At 36.9% G+C, this 22,465-nt stretch overlaps 1 protein-coding gene and 1 pseudogene across 1 annotated transcript in view; both read left to right on the top strand.

The window, feature by feature from the left end:
* Nucleotides 1–22,465, top strand: part of OCIAD2 (OCIA domain containing 2) — a 945,756-nt gene that overhangs the window by 464,589 nt on the left and 458,702 nt on the right. The gene's annotated exons all lie outside the window — the stretch shown is intronic.
* Nucleotides 5,401–7,332, top strand: LOC126032474 (protein arginine N-methyltransferase 3-like; annotated as a pseudogene).

The raw sequence follows: 22,465 nt of genomic DNA, 5'->3' as shown, positions 1-22,465 counted from the left end.
CTTCCCTCTAAATTCTGGCACAAGACAAGGCTGTCCTCTCTCACCACTCCTATTCAACATAGCACTGGAAGTACTTGCTATAGCGATTAGGCAAGAAAAGGATATCAAGGGAATCCAGATAGGAAAGGAAGAAGTCAAGCTCTCACTGTTTGCAGATGACATGATACTCTACTTAGAAAACCCTAAAGACTCTATCAAAAAGCTTCTAGAAACAATAGACTCATATAGCAAGGTGGCAGGCTACAAAATTAACACACAAAAATCAATGGCCTTTCTATATACCAATAGTAATAAGGATGAAATGGACATTAAGAAAACAACCCCATTCACAATAGTGCCACACAAACTCAAATATCTTGGAATCAACTTGACTAAATATGTGAAGGACCTATACAAAGAAAACTATAAAACTCTGCTCCAAGAAATAGAGAGGACACACGGAAATGGAAACACATACCCTGCTCATGGATTGGCAGGATTAACATCATCAAAATGTCAATACTCCCCAAGGCATTATACAGATTTAATGCCATCCCTCTAAAGATACCCATGACATTCTTCAAAGAAGTGGATCAGACACTTTTGAAATTCATTTGGAACAATAAACACCCTCGAATAGCTAAAGCAATCATTGGGAAAAAGAATATGGGAGGAATTACTTTTCCCAACTTTAAACTGTACTACAAAGCAACAGTTATCAAAACAGCATGGTATTGGAATAAGGATAGGTCCTCAGATCAGTGGAATAGGCTTGAATACTCAGAAAATGTTCCCCAGAGATACAACCATCTAATTTTTGATAAGGGAGCAGGAAATCCTAAATGGAGCAGGGAAAGCCTCTTCAACAAGTGGTGTTGGCACAATTGGATAGCCACTTGCAAAAAATTAAACTTAGACCCCCAGCTAACATCATGTACAAAGGTAAAATCCAAATGGATTAAAGACCTCGATATCAGCCCCAAAACCGTAAGATATATAGAACAGCACATAGGCAAAACACTCCAGGACATTACAGGCATCTTCAAGGAGGAAACTGCACTCTCCAAGCAAGTGAAAGCAGAGATTAACAGATGGGAATATATTAAGCTAAGAAGCTTCTGCACCTCAAAGGAAATAGTGCCCAGGATACAAGAGCCACCCACTGAGTGGGAGAAACTATTCACCCAGTACCCATCAGATAAGGGGCTAATCTCCAAAATATACAAGGCACTGACAGAACTTTACAAGAAAAAAACATCTAACCCCATCAAAAAATGGGGAGAAGAAATGAACAGACACTTTGACAAAGAAGAAATACGCATGGCCAAAAGACACATGAAAAAATGTTCCACATCACTAATCATCAGGGAGATGCAAATCAAAACAACAATGGGATACCACCTCACACCCCAGAGAATGGCACACATCACAAAGAATGAGAATAAACAGTGTTGGCGGGGATGTGGAGAGAAAGGAACTCTTATCCACTGCTGGTGGGAATGCTGTCTAGTTCAACCTTTATGGAAAGCGATATGGAGATTCCTCCAAAAACTGGAAATCGAGCTCCCATACGATCCAGCTATACCACTCCTAGGAATATACCCTAGGAACACAAAAATACAATACAAAAACCCCTTCCTTACACCTATATTCATTGCAGCTCTATTTACCATAGCAAGACTCTGGAAACAACCAAGATGCCCTTCAACAGACGAATGGCTAAAGAAACTGTGGTACATATACACAATGGAATATTATGCAGCTGTCAGGAGAGATGAAGTCATGAAATTTTCCTATACATGGATGTACATGGAATCTATTATGCTGAGTGAAATAAGTCAGAGAGAGAGAGAGAAAAACGCAGAATGGTCTCACTCATCTATGGGTTTTAAGAAAAATGAAAGACACCCTTGTAATAATAATTTTCAGACACAAAAGAGAAAAGAGCTGGAAGTTCCAGCTCACCTCAGGAAGCTCACCACAAAGAGTGATGAGTTTAGTTAGAGAAATAACTACATTTTGAACTGTCCTAATATTGAGAATGTATGAGGGAAATGTAGAGCCTGTTTAGGGTACAGGCGGGGGTTGGGTGGGGAGGAGGGAGATTTGGGACTTGGGTAATGGGAATGTTGCACTGGTGATGGGTGGTGTTCCTTTTATGACTGAAACCCAAACACAATCATGTATGTAATCAAGGTGTTTAAATAAAAAAAATTATGCATTAAAAAAAAAAAGCTTAGATTCTTTGGGGTCTAAGTCATTCACACAAGCTCCTCCTCTGAAATCACATTGAGAGGGAGACATGAAGGCTGTAAAAGTAAAATCTATTCCAAATTTATGTTCAAAATGCAGGATTATAATAAAAATGGCATGTCCTATTGATGGATTTCAGTGATTGAACCTAAGTCAGCCTTACCCTTCAATCACTTCTTAACAAACAAGAGTAGACAGCCATCCTATGTGCCAGCACCCTTGAGAAAGAAAAAGCCAGACAGAAATAAAGATAACTGAACAAGTCCAACATATGCAGGCACCAATGGAACATTCCCAAGAAGTAAGTCTATAAGTGATGTGAACGCTGAGGATGTTCAGCAGTTGTAACAGCTAAGTTCTGAGGAAATGCAGAAAATAAATTTGTAGTTAAAAGAGCAAGATCAGAAATGACAGGGATGACCTTGCCAAATGGAAAAGTCATTGCAAAAGCCACACCTTGCTCGGAACTACAGAAGAAAGAAAAGTGGGAAAAAGTGAAAAAGCTGGCTCTTGAGACATCTGAGAGAAGCTTTAAGACCTCTAAGGAGATGCTTCAGGATAGGGAGTCCTGAAATTAAGTTTTTACAATTACTTCAAGGAGAATTTCTCTTTTGATGATGTGTTAAGTGTAGAAGTCACCACCACCACCACCACTTCATTGGCATGTCACTAGATATTGAACAAGTGACTAGAGTGGGAGAGTAAAAGGAACAATGTCTCCTGTAGAAGCACCTGAACAAGATTTTACAACTTTTGCAAAAACAGAGGACAGTAGCACAGTTGAAATTCAGCTTCCTTCTAAAAGCAATGTGGAAGAACACTGCCTGGTTTCTTGTCTTCTCGGTTCTCACCAAACACTCAAAGTCGACTTGAGTTTCAGCTCTCTTCCCCCAGAAGTTACCAGAAAAGTGATACAACCAGGTTAATATCTGTGGTCCTACCGAGATCTTTGGCTTCGATGTTGGTTTAAACTTGTTTTACCCAAAAGAAAGACCTTTCCTGGCTCAATTGCTTTCAAATAAAGATAGGGACTCTCACCCCCTTCTTTACAGGTCAAGATAAGCCTTTAGTCTGCCACTCTCTTCCTTCCTACCCTGCCCAATGTGGATTAAAGTGCTGAATAAAGGACGACTGGTTTGCTGGCACATCAATCAATTCTCAGGGGTTTCTTATGACTCTTCACTCTTCACTCAGAAATCACTTCTGGTGATGCTAAGGGAACATATGGGCTGCCTATATGGGATAGAAACCAGGTCAGCTGAATATAAGACAGGCTTCTTACTTGTTGTACTATCTCTCCAGGTCCATAACCTGTATTTCTGTCTTTGTTCCAATAACAAAATTTTGTGATTAATGTAGATTTGTAGTGAGTTTTAAAATTAGAAGTATATGAGATTCCCAACTTGTTATATTTTTTAAGATTCTTTTGGTTGGTTGTGATCTCTTAAATTCCAAAAAAATATTTTAAGTTTTTTTCTATATCTGAAAAAATGGATATTTTGATAAGGATTTCATTGTATCTATGAATCTTTTGGTCACATCCTTATATAAGTTATCATGCTGTAGGCTATAGGTACAGAAGTTCCATCTCCAAAATCTGGAAGTAGGTGTGGAGCAGTCAGGCTTCCTTTGCTCTAGTTTCCTTGTCTCTTCTTTTGTGTCTATTTGTCCCTACATTCACCTCCCTAACAGTCATAAACCAGTGGCCTACAGCAGTGGGAAAACATGCCTCCTGCAGAGAGTCAAAGAAAAACATTTTCTCAAACCACAGAAGAAAAGTTCTTCCTTTCAATAACCCCAAATTACATCCACTTAGGTTATACCCAATTATTCATAATGATAAGGACAGACTTTGATTTCCTTAGTTCCTGAACCAATTATTGGCCAGAAATATTACTATTACAACTAGCTTAAAATAATGAGGTTGTTCCACTAGCCAGAAGAATGGGGTCATTTTTCTAAACTGCAGAAGAAAAGGTAGACTATCTAAACAAAATTAAAGCTATGTGGAAAGAAGGGGATGAAATAGATACTAATTAGACAACTAATTGTGTGTCCAAATTTTCTGCCATGGAAATCTTTATAAGTAGAGTGAAGTACATAAATTAAAAAAAAAGATTTATTCCTGTTGGCTGAACCAAGTCTCTAAAATATCGCTGGAAATTTTATACTTCTATGGAATAAAAATTTTATAACGGCTCATGTAAAAAGATTAAGTAATTACTAAACAGATCAAGCAAGTTCCACAACCCTTAGTTCAATTCTAAAAGAGAAAATATGTTTATTATGCCTTGCATTTGAGAAATAATATTTTGTCAACTAAGTATCAAGGCAAATGGTGATGGCTACCATATAAATTTGTCTGAATACCAGTTTAATGTAATTTTCAAACTACTTTCTAATTCATGTTCATACTTGATCATCCTTAAGTGTACCAAATAATTAAGTGTACCATAATAATTATATGCATTTTCTTTTTAAATTACTTCATTTTTACTGACTAGGAAATCACCCTTAGATGCAGATATTAACCTCCCCATATGCATAGCCACCTTAACTGGAAAGCTTTTTGAAAGTACCCTGAAAGTCATGAAGGAAAAATCAGTGGCTGCCCCTTTCTGTTTGGAAAAAATAAGATCAACCATTGTTTTGACTGGTCATGTACAGTTTTCCAACACAACTTTTGATTTCTGTTAATAGTTTTGTTTGTTTGTTAATTTGTTTTATTTTTTATCTGCCACACATGAATGAAGTAACAGTATTCTCTTTGTCTGACTTGCTCGTGTGTATATCCTCAGGTCCATGTTGTTGTAAATGTTATAATCTGTTCTTTTCTATCTTACTTATATTCCATTGTGTATATAAATTCACATGTATTTGGAGTTAATTTGGGAGCATGCAATGAAATAACAAAAGTGTCTCCTGGTAGAAGTGGCAGCAGTAAGAGTACTTCTTGACTAGTTCATGCTCTCTGGGCATGTGTGATTCCCAGGGCATTTCAACCATGTGCTCCTTAGTATCAGATGTTTTTGTGGTCTGGCCATGCTGGAGGAAGAGGAGGACCAACCAGAGCTGTCAGACAACAGCAAGGAGGTCACCTGAGAGGACGAGGATGATCCTGAGCCCCACATCCCACAAGCAGCAGGCCTCCTGTCTGTTCTGTGACAGATTATTTATAACTGCAGAAGAAACATTTTCACACTGTAAGACTGAGCATCAATTTAATATTAGTAACATGGTCCATAAGCATGGACTTGAATTTTATGGCTACATTAAACTAATAAATTTTATTATACTTAAGAATCCTACAGTTGAGCATGTGAATTCAATATACAACCCAGTGCCTTGGGAGAAAGCCGAATATTGAAACCTGTGTTAGAAAATGACCTTTTGCTTCAGTTTGATGTAGAAGATCTGTCTGGACCAGTTTCAGTCCCATTCCTACACCCCAGTGGACTCAGTGAAAATACATCTGTTATTGAAAAATTGAAACATATGGAAGCCAGGGCACTGTCTGCTGAAGCTGCATTGGCTAGAGCACTTGAGGATCTGCAAAGAATGAAACAATTTGCTCAGGATTTTGTGATGAATGCTGATGTCAGAACCTGCTCGTCATCTACTACTGCCATTGCAGAGCTCCAGGAGGATGAGGATGGTGTTTATTTTAGCTCACACGGGTATTATGAGATACATGCAGAAATGTCAAAGGACAAAGTATGAACAGAAAGTTCTGTGATTTCATAGAGCAAAATCCACATCTTCAAAGACAAGGTAGTTTTCAATATTGGCTGCAGAACTGGAATCCTTTCTATGTTTGCTGCTAAAGCTGGAACAAAGAAAGTTTCTGGAGTTAATCAACTAAAAATACTTTACGAGACAATGAATATCATAAGAATAAATAAACTTTAAGATACTATTATACTAATTAAAAGAAAGATTAAAGAAGTTCATCTTCTCATAGAAAAAGTAGATATTATTATCTCTGAATGGATGGACTGTTTTTTTTCTTATTGGGTTTGTTCAATTCTGTACTTTATGCAAAGAAAAAATACTTAGTAAAAGAAGGATCTACCTTGATCTTTGCACTATTAGCCTGTGACAGTAAGTGATACAATTAAGCATGCTGATAAGATTGCTTTCTGGGATGGTGTCTATCTATGGCTTCAATATATCTTGCATTGTGGCAGGCATAAGAGACCGTTGAGTTCCATAGAAAGGAGAAATTGAAAACCCTCTTTTAAGCATACTGCAGACATGACCTGCCAAAGGCCTTACTAGCTTTGAGTAAGGAATGGTCGCTCCACAATGGGAGGAATGAGGCGCATATGGAGCAGTGCTGATGGCCTCCTGAAATGGAATCCAGATCCTGTTTTTCATGTTCCACCACATCAATCTTCACAAAACACTGAACATTCAAAACATCACACTACTATCTTATGACCAAGGCAGCCCACCTACTTCTGTGATAACATCTTCCCACATGTCGGAAATCTGTTGAACCTGACTGGCTGAGCACATGTATAGTATCATGCCCTACTTCAATAAACTAGCTGTTTCTCTGCAGCTGCTCCCAGAGGGTTACTCTTCGACTCCCTGCATCCATCCTCCTTCAGCCCCTCATTGCCACTGTCACCCCAGCTAGGTGAATAACTAGCTAGGAACGAGATGGCAAACACTGCATGAAGAAAAACGGTAATTACAGAAGCTGTTGTGGAAGTTTTAGATCCCCAAATTCTTATATCAGACCCATGTGGTATTAGCCACATAGACTGCAACATGAGGTCTATTTCAAATTTGTAATTTTGGAATTTTCATTAGATTTGACCCTGAAAATCACAAAGACATCCTTGTGCATGGCACTTGCTGGTTACTTTGACATATATTTTAGAATTGCCATGATAGGGTCATGCCCTCCATGGGCCCAAGAATACCAAAATACATGGGAAACAACAATATTTCTTTTTGGAAAAGCATTTTCAATGAAAGTAGGTAAAAACTTGAAAGAAAATATCAGGGTCCATCCACAAGGAAGAGAAAGATGCATGTTCTCTTTTTATGATCCTCACATTGAATAATTTGGCTCATACTTATGGCATCTAATTAAAAAAAACACAAAAAGACACAAAAGCACAATTTTTTTAATGTGATGATAACGTAATCTTTGCTAATGACTTTTCTCAAGAAAAGCATAGTGTAGAGACTAGTATAATTCAGCCGAAGAACCAACTGATTCTAATGATCCACCTATGTTATTCTTTGAAATATGGCAATAGACCTAATTTCTGCATTGAGTTTAGTTACATTGAAAATATTTTTAGATGTCCTTTATTTTTAAAAGTTTCTTACTGTGAATTTCAAACACTAGTAATATTTTGTTGAATTAGTAAACACATAAAAGGCAAACATTTTATTGCATATTCTCTAAGGAGAGTAGACTTTAATTTTATCATGTGCTAGAGTATTAGAATATAATAAATGTGAGAGGCTAAAAAATAGAAAAGAAATATCAGTCTTGTCACAAAAATCATATTCGAAGACAGTTAAGTTCGACTTAAGTATTATATCTTTAGTTATTTTGTAGCTTCCCACTTTGTAAATATTTTATAACAATATCATTTTCTAGTATTGTCTAAGAAATCTCATTTCAATACATTTATCCTAAGGTTTAAATAAGTGTTCTTAACTACCAATATATTACCCTCTTCAAACTAGATTATGTGCAAAATTAATGTATAATTTAATAAACTATAAAATTGTATAACTTAATGATTAATTCAATTTGAAATACAGAAAGTCATTTAGTTAAATGTACACAATATTTTTAAGTGTCTTCATTGTCTGAAGTGATAGTGCAGAGGTAGGTCACTTGCCTTGCATATGTCCAACCCAGGTTTGACCCTGGTATTCCATATGGTCCTCTGTGCCCTTCCAGGAATCATTTTTGAGCATGGAGCCAGGAATAAGCCCCAAGCACTGCCACTATGGCCCTCAAAAAAAATTTTTTTTTTTAAAAAAAGGATCTCCAATAAATAGTGTTGGGAAAACTGTGCAACCACATGCAAAAGAATGAAGTTAGGCCACGTGCCATACCAAAGGGAAAATTCAAAATGTATTAAAAATTTAAATATGAAACCTGAAATCATGAAATACATAGAAAAAATTTAGAAGTAAAGCTCTTCAACATTGTGCTTAGTGATATCTGTGACCATATCTCCAACAGTAAGGAAACAAAAGCATAGGAAAACAAGTGGTGGGGCCAGAGATGACAATACAGGGGTGACAGTGATTCTTACAGGAGGTAGATCATGATCCAGTTCCCAGAACTTCATGAACCCTTAAGCATCACTGGACAAGCTTTCACACTGATTTGCCAAACCCTGAACCTCCTAAACACTTAGGAGTACCTACAAGTACCAAAAAGGTAGGGGATGGGGGGAGATTCTGTTACATTAGAAGTTGTAAGAAAGAAAATAGTTAAAATGTAAAGAAAACATATTGAGTGGAACATATATTTGCTAACCACATATTAGACAAGAGCTTAATAGACAAAACTTATAAACCGCTTATAAAACAACAACAAATATATGATTTAAAAATAGACAAATGATCTGAATAAACATTTCTTCGAAGATCTTTCAATAACCAACTATCACATGGTTATTCATAATCTCCTAATATTATGTAGATGCAAATCAAAACTACTATGGATAATCATCTCACACATGTTAGAATAGGTAATATCAAAAACACAAAAAGCAGTCATTGGTAAAGATGTAGAGAAAAAGAACAGCCATACACAACTCACAGAATATAAATTGGTAGAGCCATTAGGAAAAAACAATATAGATATTTATTCCACAAAATAGAAATATCACATGATTTAGCCATTTCCCTGTTGAATATTAATTTAAATCTAAATAATATCAAAACACTAATTTAAATATGGATACACAGATCCATGCTTGTTGTAACATTATTCACAATAGAGATAGAAATGAACTAAAGTCCTGGGGCCAAAGAGATAGCACAGTGGTAGGGATTTTCACCCGGTATGACCCAACCCCCCCAAAAAGAAATAAATGAAAGGTTATTAATGAATGAGTGGATAAGGAAGATAAAGTATATATAAAGTTGTGAATTTTACTTGTAAATATCATGTACTTTACCTAAAAATATTTTAATTACCTACTCCAAAGTAGCTAGACCAGTGTTTACTATTAGCAACAAAATAAAATAAAATATACCATGAGTCAGAGAGATAGTACAGCAGATAGCATACTTGCCTTGCACATTGACAACACATTCAATCCTTCACCACATATAGCCCATTAAGCATTGCTAGAAGTAAGCCTTGAACATAGAACCAAGAGTAAATCCTAATCTCTGCTGACTATGGCCCCAAAACAAAAAATAAAGAGAAATTAATGTAGAATGCATTTAACTGAATAAAAATTGATCATAGCTATGTTATCACTGAAAATAGTAGTATCAGAGTAATTCCACAGAAAGTTCTAATTTTTTATACCTTTCAATAGAGAAGTTAACTTGTCAGAATGGAAGTATCAAAATGTATTCATTACCTATGAATTATAGTAAAGATCTTTAGAATGTTTATTTCTTATATCTGCTTCATATATTTGCTTTGAAGAATATTGAAACTTTTGTTTGGGGGCCACACCTAGCAATGCTCATGGCTTACTCCTGGCACCATACTCATGAATAACTCCTGGCAGTTCTTGGGGGCCCGTGTGGGATGGCAGGGATCAAACCCAGGTTGGTCATGTGAAAGGCAGTCTCTTACATGCTGTACTATCTTTCCAACACTTAAAAATGTAAGCATTTTAAATTCAGAAAATAAATATATATTATATAAACATTGATACATTAAATATTTATAAACATCCAGGTAATTAGACTATCTAGTTTGTGTTTTGTCCTCTATCATTTATTTCAGACCTATGTATTCTGTCAGCAAATTAAAACTTCCAAAAATGTGAGTAATTTTGACAATTCTAATTTATGAATCATCCTGAAGACTCATTTCTCTAGGAGATCCAAGGAAAGCCACCCACAAAGAAGGAGAGCCATAATAATCTCAGGGTGGATGTGTCACAGCTTCTGTTTCCATTCAATGATTTCCTTACTTCCCATCGATGTTTGATTTATTACTACTGTCAAGAAATTCAGTTTCCAGTAAGAAGCTAAAAAAGGACTGAACGGTGTATGTGCCAGATGTACAAGGTTTCAGCCACACAGCATCTATAAAAACATGAGTGATAAAGTTCTGCTTTCCAATTTTAGCAGAGGAAAATCAAGCTTTCGAATTTCACTTTCCATCTAGTGAACCTCATATTTTAAAAGAAATCTCCAGGAATATTCTAAAGCCAAAGAGTCAAAGGCTTTATTTGAAGAAATAGTTATTTTAAGAAATATCCCACAAACCATAGTACTCTCTCAAATCCTTGTAATGCAGGTGTTATTAAAAGTATCTAAATCTGGGGCCCTAAAATTTAATACAGTAGGTAGGGCATTTGTCTTGCAAGAGTTGCAACTGGTGTGGCCCAAAACCAAACAAACCACTCCCCTCAAAAAATAAAATAAACAAAATAAACAACTTTCCAAGATGAGGGAAGATATTGGGAAGAATATCCATAGTCTGAACATTTTACCTGAACTAAATAAAACCTCATCTACATATTCAGGTTTTCCTTTTACAGTTATCAGGCATCTAGTAAATCTACAATTTTGTGTTTGTCAGAAAGATCTTACATTTATATATATTCTTGGGAAATTTTAAATTAATTTTGGGAAGTCATAGCTGAAGAGCAATAAATCTGGGCATAGGGGTTTACAAGTGATTCCAGAATTTCTTTGCCTATAGGAATTACAGTGAGTTTTCCATGCAGATCCCTTTACTCCATCTTTCTTCCTATGAAACTCAGATTAAGCTCCCTCAGATGTAGATCCTAAGGCAAGGATTTAGGGACAAGTATTTTGTTTGATAAATGATAGGAGGAAGTACCTGGCAGGCACATGGGAAGGGAATAAAATCAATACAGTGTGTGTTCATGAATATTATCACTGAGCAACAAAAGCACTGGAAACCAAAAGACTTCAAGGTGAAACATACTTCAAAGCTTTCCCACCAAGAAAGAACTTCTGTTTCATCATCGCTTGAAGGATGTTTCCAGGACTCAGTCTCTTAGAAATTTTTAGTATTAAAAGTCTCTGCTGTACTAAACAAATTTTGTATAAATCTTCACTATTACCCAAAACAACTATTGTCTCAGGGCTGTGAAGCACCTTTAACTCACAGATGAGCTTATGTATCTACATTTAGAGTGATTTCAAAAACAAAAATACAACTTAAAACCTGCTCAGAAGGGTATGTCAGAGATTATCAGGAAGGATATGATATTACAGAAAAAATAGTTTTTTATTAATATCTTTATTTAAATACCTTGATTAAAAATATGATTGTAGTTGGGTTTTAGTCATGTAAAGAACACCCCCCCTTCACCAGTGCAACATTCCCATCACCAATGTCCCAAATCTCCCTCCTCCACAACCCCTCGCCTATGCTCTAGACAGCCTTTCTACTTCCCTCATTCATTCACATTGTTATGATAGTTGTCAGTGTAGTTATTTCTCTACCTGCACTCACCACTATTTTGTGGTGAGCTTCATGTTGTGAGCTGGACCTTCCAGCCCTCATCTCTTTTGTCTTTAAGAATTATTGCAAAAATGTCTTTGATTTTTCTTAAAACCCATAGATGAGTGAGACTATTCTGTGTCTATCTCTCTCCCTCTGACTTATTTCACTCAGCATAATAGATTCCATGTACATCCATGTATAGGAAAATTTCATGACTTTATCTCTCCTGATGGCTGCATAACATTCCATTGTGTATATGTACCACAGTTTATTAGCCATTCATCTGTTGAAGGGTATCTTGGTTGTTTCCAAAGTCGGTTTATTGTAGTAGCTGCAATGAATAGTGCTGCCATGAATATAGGTGTGAGGGAGGAATTTTTCTATTGTATTTTTGTATTTCTAGGGTATATACCTAAGAGTGGTATAGCTGGAACATATGGAAGCTCCATTTCCAGCTTTTGGAAGAATCTCCATATCTGCTTTCCATAAAGGTTGGAGTAGACGGCATTCCCACCATCAGTGAATAAGAGTTCCTTTCTCTCCACATCCCCGCCAGCACTGCATAGTCTCATTCTTTGTGATGTGCACCAATCTCTGTGGTGTGTGGTGTGAGATGGTACTGCTTAGTTGTTTAGATTTGTATCTCCCTGATGATTAGTGATATGGAACATTTTTTCATATGTCTTTTGGCCATTTGTATTTCTTCTTTGACAAAATGCCTGTTCATTTCTTCTCCCCAATTTTTAATGGGATTAGATGTTTTATCTTGTAAAGTTCTGTCAGTGCCTTGTATATTTTGGATATTAGCTCCTTATCTGATGGGTATTGAGTGAATAGTTTCTCCCACTCAGTGGGTGTCTCTTGTATCCTGGGCACTATTTCCTTTGAGGTGCAGAAGCTTCTCTGCTTAATATATTCCCATCTGTTTATCTGTGCTTCCACTTGTTTGGAGAGTGCTGGTTCCTCCTTAAAGATGCCTTTAGTCTCAGTGTCATGGAGTGTTTTACCTATGTGTTGTTCTATATAAAAAATAATCTAAAACAGACTGTTGAATATATACTGTCTCCCATTTCTTCTACAACATTTGTCATGCCTTGATGTGAGGAGGCATTGTGGCAGCAATTTTGCTAACTACCTAACTTCGGAGGAAACCAACACTGAAGACAAGTAAAAGTCTGGATTCCTCCATTATTCAATATTTGAGTCAACCAACCTTTAATCCTGTGCACAACACAATCCTATATAGCATGTACTATTAATCAAAATCTGCATTTACTTATGTCTAATTTCAAATTTTCTAATTTGCTATCAAAAAATTTCAATAATACTGTCATAAACCAAACAAATAATAAAAGCAAGTCATATAACTTCTATTTTAGTGCTGTTGAAAAATTTAAACAACTATTTATAACTCATACTTCATATGATATAGTATCTGATATCTCTATAACTAGATATATTATAATTATATTATCTGTAGTCACTTCCTAATCTAAAAGTAAGTAGTTTTGCTATGTAGAACAATGAGGAACAAAGCAATACAAGAAGTTACCAATTCACTTTCTGGAAACCATGTGGAAGAGGAGAAATTCCATACCACTCTAAAATAAAGATAAAATTTAAGGGCCGGAGAGGTAGTACATTAGTTAAGGCACTTGCCTTGCATGAGGCCAATCTTGGCTCAATCTCTGGCATCCCATATTGTCCCCTGAATGTACCAGGAGTGGTCCCTCAGTGCAGGTAGGAGTCAGCCCTTGAGCACTGCTGGTGCAGCCTCAAACACAAAATTTTTCAAAATAAAAATTTTTGAAGTTCAACTTAAAGGAATCTTTTCCTTTATTAGTTTCACCTGAACTTTACATTTTCACATCCTAAAACTTTCATTTGCTTGACTTTATTTTCATTTTATAATTCAAAGAGTAACATATATACTTGGGGCATACAATAATTTAAAAGAAAAAGAGTCATTGTGTCACAATATGTAAGCCACTATGATCAAAATAAAAATTATATTATTAAAAAAGAGTCATTGATATTATTTTAAGTACTCATAATGACATCAAAGAAAGAACAAACAAATAGAAACATAGGTCAGGCTCCTAGATCAGTAGTTAGTATTGTTAAGAGCATAATTTTCTCCTAGATTAATTTATAAATTTAATGTAACTTCCACTGACATATCAGTAAAGTTTCTTTAGTCACAGTAATTCTAAATTCTAAAAAGTATATCATCAAGATTCAGTACCAAGAAATAGTAAATTTAAACCCACAATGGAAAATATGAAACAAATCTTATTTATCTCTCAAGTTATCGTAGCTCAGAGGCAAGAAGTATAGACAAAAATCAACTTTTTCTGTAACTGGACACTTGGCTCCTTTCCTCTTGTTATTCTGTCATTACTATAATATGGATTCAACTCTGATGTAATATGGCTGACAAGCTATAACTATGATATATACAGGATAATAGGGGGAAAGGAGAAAGGATTTGCCCCTTCCTTAAAGAATTCTTTCCAGAAGTTAAACACTTCCTCTTAGAGTCCAATGGCCAGATTTTAACAGTAAATATATTCTTAATTTAAAGTGATATTAGGAAATGTAGTCATTATTCTTGGCAGTAGATTCTGGCATAAAAAATGAAGGGTTTTGCTCAAATAAAAGAAAATAAAAATGGGTTTTCTAGAACTGCTGGCAATGTCCATGACATCGTCAGCCTTCTTTACACTAAAATATATTGAAATAAATAAATATATCTTATTAATTTTAATTATTAAAATATGTTCAGACTTCTCCTTGAACAAATAGCATCTAAAATAACAACCCAGAAAATGAAGGCCCAAGAGTATGTAAGAATGTAGTGTATGATCAAAGAGACAAGTGAAAATATAATCCTGGTTTGAAGAATTTCTTTTAAGTATGACATCAGTGTCAGAAGTAATTAAATGCTGAGAGATCTGATGCTATAAAAAATGTAATGCAAATTTTCTATGCACAAAAAATAAACATCAAACAAAACAAAACAGCATTAAAATCAGAGGGAAAATTTTATTATGTGGAATAAAAAGGATTACTAAATATTCAGAGTTCTGAAAATTACTGAGAGAACATCTTTATTTTTTTTCTAAAAATGTCATAACATGGAATATATTTTTCCTTCAAGATGAAACAGCTAAACATATATAAAATAATAGTTTACAAGACATTGAACTTCTAATAATCAAAAATAGTAATACAGGAATTAATCAAAGATTCAGTGATACAGAAATAATCAAGGCGAGCCTTGATTATTATTTAATATTCTAATTATTATCTAATTATCTAACAATCAAGACATAGAAGTAATCAAGGTGAGTCTTGAATGTTATTTAATAATCTATTATTGTCTAATTATCTAATAATCAATAACCAAGATACAGAAATAATTAAAGTGAGCCTTAATACCTCAGGTTATTCCCTGGACAGAAAATAGGCAGCAGTGTCAGGGACCCAAGAAGAGACCTGCAGACACTGGGAGGAGCAGGGGTGTAAAGAGACAGAATTGAGAGACAACGGCAAGCAATGAAGCTAAGGTTCCCAGGGGAGACACCAGAGAAAATATACCTCCAGACATAGAATTTTTCTTGTAAGGTCCCCTTAGCATAAGAATGATCAACCTGTATATTTGAAATAACTACGAAGACTAGAGAAAGAATTATCTCTAAAGGATTCAGGAATAGTACTTAGATCTTGCAGAGATAGTAGTGCCAACTATTCGTGCCAACTAGACTTGAAAAACTTTTTAATTCATGGAGTACTGAGTAGCATTAAGTTTCATAAGAAAAGTCAAGAATGTCAATAGAAATATAAAAATGTATAGCAACCAATAAATTAAAAATTAAAATAAAAAAATTAAAATAAAACTAATCAAATAATTAGACATGCAAAGAAGCAGAAAATAATGCCTTATTTTGGGGAGTGGGAACCTATCAAAACCAATTTCAGAATGTAAACAAAATTAAAATTAGCTTTCAAATACATTAAAACATTATCTATTTTGCGTATTCAAAAAAAAAAAAGCCAGAGCAAGTGTTAAGTGAAGACAATTTGGAAAGATAATTTTAGAAAATCAAAACTCTGAAGATGTCTGAGATATAAAATTCACTGGATGGAATCAAAGACTAATCAGATATTATAGAAGAAATGTATAGAAGAAATTATAGAAAGACACTATCCAAATACAAATTTGTCCAAGAAAACAAAGTTCAATAAAACTCAAGCACAAGAAGGTCACATTGACATGGTATAATAAAAATCAGTCAAAAGAGTGAGACAAGAGTATTTTAAATAGCAGGCTGTTGCTGATTAAGTTAAGAGTACAGATCCCATCAGCCTAAAGTATGATAATGCTGTGCTCCACAGAACTAGGAACAAGGATATATATGACATTAACAAGCACCCAAGAAACCTTTAAATAAACTAAGTCCTTAGAGCAGAACTTCTTGCAATAATTCTTTTTTTGGGGGGGGGCACACCCGATGATGCACAGGGGTTACTTCTATCTGTCTGCTCAGAAATAGCTTCTGGCAGGCACGGGGGACCATATGGGACACCGGGATTCGAACCAACTACCTTTGGTCCTGGATCGGCTGCTTGCAAGGCAAGTGCCGCTGTGCTATCTCTCCGGGCCCGCAATAATTCATTCTTACAATAATTCATTGCAATAATTCTTGCAGTAATTCATTAATAAGCATTGATGGAAACATGCTCAATAAATATCAAGTCTCTGATATGGGTTGAGCTTGAGTTTGTATTCACTAAGTGAATGCTTTGGTTAATTTTTAAATCACTTTTCTTTTGGCAGTGTGCTTTATAGACTGGTGTATCTGATATAGAGGAATCAGTGGCAATCAATCAACCAAAGATAAACTTACACAGAGTGTAATGTTTTTTTCTAATGGACTGGGAAATTTTAAAGTGAGGCAGTTTGCTTTTCTTCTGATTGCTGCCAAAAGAAATATCTGGTAGATGCTCCCCAAGGTCCCAGGTATTGCAATAAAATTCTTTACTTAAGTAGCTGAATTGTCTTTGGCCTTAACTTGAGTCAAGGAACCAGGAGAGGAGACTACACCTTCTGCCTGCCAGTGAATCTGTCATACCATCAGGGAGTTATCCTACCAGATGGTCACTGGCCTTCTGTTACCACTACCACTGTTGCCCTATTAAACCTGCAGCCACTGTGAAGAGAAAAGAGAAATATAGGACAGGCATCCCTAGGAGAGAGAGCCACATGCACTCCTTGCTTCATCTCTGCATAACTGTAGGGTCCAATAACAACCAAGAAATACTGTACTGGATATTTTTCTTGACCTTCTGTTTTTCAGTAACTTCTGGTTGACAGCAGAAGTCAAAACAAAACACTAACTTCTTCACTTTGATTTTCTCTTCTTTTGTCCAACCACTATTTTATTAAGCCCCAACAATGATTTGAAAGCTCTATTGGAGAGAGAGAAAGAGAGAGAGAGAAAGAGAGAGAGAGAGAGAGAAAAGAGAGAGAGAAGCAAAATACCTGCCCTAAAGACAGGTGGGGGTAGGTGGGTGGGTGGGAAGAAAACTGGTGACATTGATTTCGGGAAATGTGCACTGGTGAAGGGTGGTGTGCATTCTATGACTGAAACTCAACTGTGAACAAGTTTGTAACCACGGAGCTTAAATAAAGTAATTATGAAAAAAAACTTCATTGGGTATCCAACATGAACACAGATATGCCCCCTCTCTTTATGTGACTTGCAGTTTGGTATATGAGAAATACAAATACTGATGCTTTGTGATAATGTAGTATGTAACACTACATAAGCCATGCATATTCTAATTTTTGTTAAAATAAAAGCCAAATTGTGAAACAGAGAAGCATGTAGATCAAACTATAGCACAAAATAATGTCAAATGGCCACAGTGGAAGATGCTATGGTTATATGGCCAATAATATGAGAGCTGGTGTGAATGGGGCTAGGACCAGTATTAGTATTACATGCTGGTTGAACATGAGCATTTTATAATGAATTTTTAATGTTTTTAATTAATTTTTTATTTTTAATTATGAGAACAATGATGCAAAGAGGAGAAGGTAAAGTTACAGTGGAAGGACAATCGCCCATAAACAGAGTTCTCAAAAGAAATCCCCTTGATGACGCCTAAATATTGAACTTACAAAGAACATTAAGAAAAATAAGGCAGAACCCATGTACAATTACTTTGTCCACAAGTCCCCTGATTGTAGTACATTATAACATTTCTTAGCAGTACACAAAGCAATCTAAAGCCATGAAATTTATGTGACTCCTTAAACATTGAAGGCATAGTATTTTTTTATATTTTCATGCACATGCATATTAGTTTAAGTTAACATCAAAAGTTTAAGGTTTTTTTTAAAGGGTTAGAGTCAAAAGAGTACAGTGAAAACGGTGTTAGATGGCAAATATTGTTTGCATAGGCCCACCAAAATATGGGGAACATGGAAAGGAAAAGCCTTGGTCTAAATACAAGGAGACCCTACCCCTGAAGTTTCCTGGCATAAGACCAATTCTAGGCTCAGGCAAACTAGTTTATTCAATCCAAGCCATTGTCTGTAGTGCCAATAGAGTTTTATTTTTCACGCAGTCTCTATTGTTGGCATCAGATTTCTGTATTAAAGATCCTGGAATCTGCACATCCTACATTGAAGTCAGGCTGGTGTGGAGTATCCTCTAGTTTCACCTCACAATTAAGGGGCAATACAGAAAGCCCTGTCCCGTAAGCAGGTCATTGTTGTTGTTAAGTCTTCTCAGTGTTCAGGGAAGTCTCTTTTGAGTAGGTCAATGTAAGAGCAGCGGTAGGGTCTTCCCTGGTAGAGGATTGCCTCCAGTTGATGTTATAGACAACCTTGGATGTTTTGTAGATGTCTTCCCTAGATCAGAGGTGGATGGAAAATGCCCATTCTTCTGAGGCCTGTGCCAGGTCTTTATGTCAATGTTCAGGGTGTAAGGTTCCATTGCACTACAAGATTTGTGTGTTCCCATCTCTATTAGATAAGAACTTATTTGTATGTATAGTATTTTTCCCGTTTTAATGCGCCTATGCAAACAAGAAATAAAAGCCACGTGGCATATCAGAGTATATGGGGACGTAAGAACACGTCCAACAATATCCATGACTTGGTTCAAACATAAACATTAAACTGAGGGACTCTTTCACCAAATTCCTATTGAACAGTTCACAAAGAGAAGAAAAGATTTAAAAAGTGGGGGGGGGGGGAATCATCACTGTATAAGAAAATATTCAGTAAGAGTTATAGCCATCAAAGAAAACACACATAAAATGCTGAAAAGACATACGTGTCCATTTTATACCTTTTGGAATAGTTGGGGGGGGTGTTAAATCCAGGGAACCACTTTGGTCTGTGACTTAGGACTCTATAGTACTTAAGCTAAAAAGGGTAAATGTGGAGTAATGATGATAGGGGGTGAGAGAGTTAAAGAGAAAAATGATTTTTGTAGGGGTGTGCAAAAGGGCAGAGTACAAAATGGACATTCTGCATACATAAAAACATAATTCAATGATAGTGAGTACTATTAATGTATCTTGTGCTACAAGATAGCGCCCCCGCGCGGTTTTGAAAATATAGACTGGTAAGAGATTACCATTGACTGTTCAAGAAGCTGGGAGGCCGGAAGTTCAGGGCCCCCACCCAGACCCTCCCTAAGGAGCCGAGTGTGGAATGGGGGAAAGCCTAGGGTACCTTCAAGCTCTGCCAAGGGACCCACCTCGCTGGCTTGCCCAGGATGTGGCCCAGGAAAGCCCTGGAGATCTGGAGCATTCCCCACTCTGCTCCTTAGGGAGGGTCTGGATGGGGACCCTGAACTTCTGGCCTCCCAGCTTCTTGAAGGATCTCTTTCCTTCCTGGGAGCCGGAAGTCTCTAGCAACATGAGGTTTGGCAGGGCTCTGCCATGCCAGAGGCCTTCTTAACCAGGCCTAGGGGGAGTGTGGGACTTGGGTGAATTTTTAATGTTTATGCATATGTCTTTCATCAAAACCTGATTGATTGTAGTTTTGCATTAATAGAATAGTTTAATAATTTGGTGTTTGTGTTGTTTTGGTTTGGGAGTCACACCCAGCGGTGACTTGGGCTTACTCTTGGCTCTGTGCTCAGGGATCACCTCTGGTGGGGTTCATGGGGCCATGTGGAGTGCCAGGGATTAAATGCAGGTCGGCTGTGTGCAAGGCAATGTTCTACCCACTGTACTACCTTAACAAGAAGTTTACAAACAGAAGACACGAAGCTGCATCTCACTCTGCTATTAACTATTTAGTCATAAGCTTTGAGCATCCTTTATAAAATATAAGTGATATCAGTTCCTCCTAAAACGTTTCTAGAAGAAAATTGTTCACATGCATGAAAGCACCATAAATTCCATATGGTGACATAAATATTCACTTTTATCTCTCCCAACATTTTTTATATGCATTGACTTTGTACCCAGATAGTAATCTAGATACAGGAAAGAACATGTGGAGGTGATAAATTAAAGTTTCTTCTTCCAGATTTGAATACAGTGGTACCAGCTTTCTATCCTTTCAAAAAAAATCTGCTTTGCCTTTGTGAAGTCCCTAAATTTGTTTGTTTGTTTGTTTTTAGAACATCCTGATTTTATTGTATGGAAAGAGACCAAAAGAAATGAAATCAGGCTCAGTGTAGCCAGAAGACTTTGAGTTATGGTGTACCTTTGGCAACTTCATTGCCCTCCAAGGGGGTGAGTGTGAAATTCTTGGGGCTCTGAAAAACAGCCTGAGAGGAGGTACAGAAGAGGGAAACCTGAATTTCCAGTAAGTCTCAGCTGGGAGGTAAAATGGGTCAAACCAAAAACACTGTTCACTCAAATCAAAGGAAAACTCTCAGGCGAGGACTCACCAGGAGCAGCCTGGGTACCAGCCTAAGAGAAAGTGAAGAGGATTATAGACTTCTAGGAAACAACCCTGCCAATGGCAGCCCAACCATTTCCCCAATGACAAAGAGACAGCAGAGCTGCCTTTGTGCATTTGGGTAATTGCACACAGTCTTATGCAGTCTACAGGAAAATGACAGCTCATCACATGACATTGATCTTGCAGGACCAACCAATGCTATTTGTTGAATGAATTTAGTTAAAGCCAAAAATTCAAGGTATGGGGCCAGAGAGATAGCACAGTAGTAGGGCATTTGCTTTGGATGCAGCCAACCCGGGAGGGACCCAGTTCAATTCCTTGCATCCCATATAGTCCCCCAGCCTGCCAGGGGAGATTTCTGAGTGCAGAAACCAGGAATGACACCTGAGTGCCTTTAAGTGTGGCCCCCAAAACAACTAATCAATCAATCAATCAATAAAGTTTTAAAAAAAACGCAAGGTGGGGGCCGGGCGGTGGCGCTGGAGGTAAGGTGCCTGCCTTGCCTGCGCTAGCCTAGGACGGACCGCGGTTCGATCCCCCGGCGTCCCATATGGTCCCCCAAGAAGCCAGGAGCAACTTCTGAGCGCATAGCCAGGAGTAACCCCTGAGCGTCACAGGGTGTGGCCCAAAAACCAAAAAAAAAAAAAAAAAAAAAAAAAAAAACGCAAGGTCAACAAAACCATTAACAAAGCTGGGAGATAGCTCAAGAGATTGAGCACATATCCTTTATATGTGAGGTTCTGAGTTTGAGCCCCAATACCACAACTCTCCCCTCCCACCCCCAAAAAGCTCTTTTGGGTGTAAACTGGATGCTTCTAACCACCAAGCACGTCTGTGATTAGATCCTATTTCAAATAGATAAAGAAATGTATAAACAGCTTTCTTGTTTAGTTGGTTTTTTTGACAGTGCTCAGGGCTTTCTCTTGGCTCTGTGTTCAGGGATCACTATTGGCAGGACTTGGGAACTGTATGTAAAGCCAAGGAATAAATCCAGATTGGCTGCATGCATGGCAAAGGCCCTACATGCTGTACTATTGCTCTGGTCCATGAATAACATTTTTATGAGCACACGTCAATCACACTGAACTCTACAGGTATGTGTAAGATGCAACTGAAAGAGTGGCAGGTGACCTTACCTAGTTGGTGAGAGAGTACCAGTTATCCTATAGTCTTATTTCCTTTTTGATCCATACTAGAACAACAGTTGGAGGCCTTCTTTGAAGACAAAATATTTAAAAATATCAAGAGCCCTCCTCAGCCACCTAGATGTAAGTCCCCTTTGTGGTCTGAACATGACCTGATTTTACAAATAAGGAAACTAAGAAGCACACAGCTAAGTGATCAACTGAGATTTTTAAACCCAAATAGGATGTATACTAAAGTTATATGATCACTAAGATATTTAAGCATGGAGAGAAGAGGACACAGGAAGTAGAACCACTGAGTGCTGAAACTTCAACTCAATTTTAATATACAGAAGCAGCACAAAGAGCAGGAAAAAGGAGGCATCAGATTCTGACAGAACCAGAAGATTGACTCTGACTCTGGGAAATATTTTTTACAGAGCTACCTCTCCATCTGTTGATTCCATTCAAACATTCTTCCTTCTTGAGTGCTTCTAAGTAGCTACAGGTAGCTAC

Source organism: Suncus etruscus, chromosome 16 (assembly GCF_024139225.1).
Source record: "Suncus etruscus isolate mSunEtr1 chromosome 16, mSunEtr1.pri.cur, whole genome shotgun sequence".
Taxonomy (NCBI): Eukaryota; Metazoa; Chordata; class Mammalia; order Eulipotyphla; family Soricidae; genus Suncus; species Suncus etruscus.
This window is presented reverse-complemented; position numbering and strand designations above follow the sequence as displayed.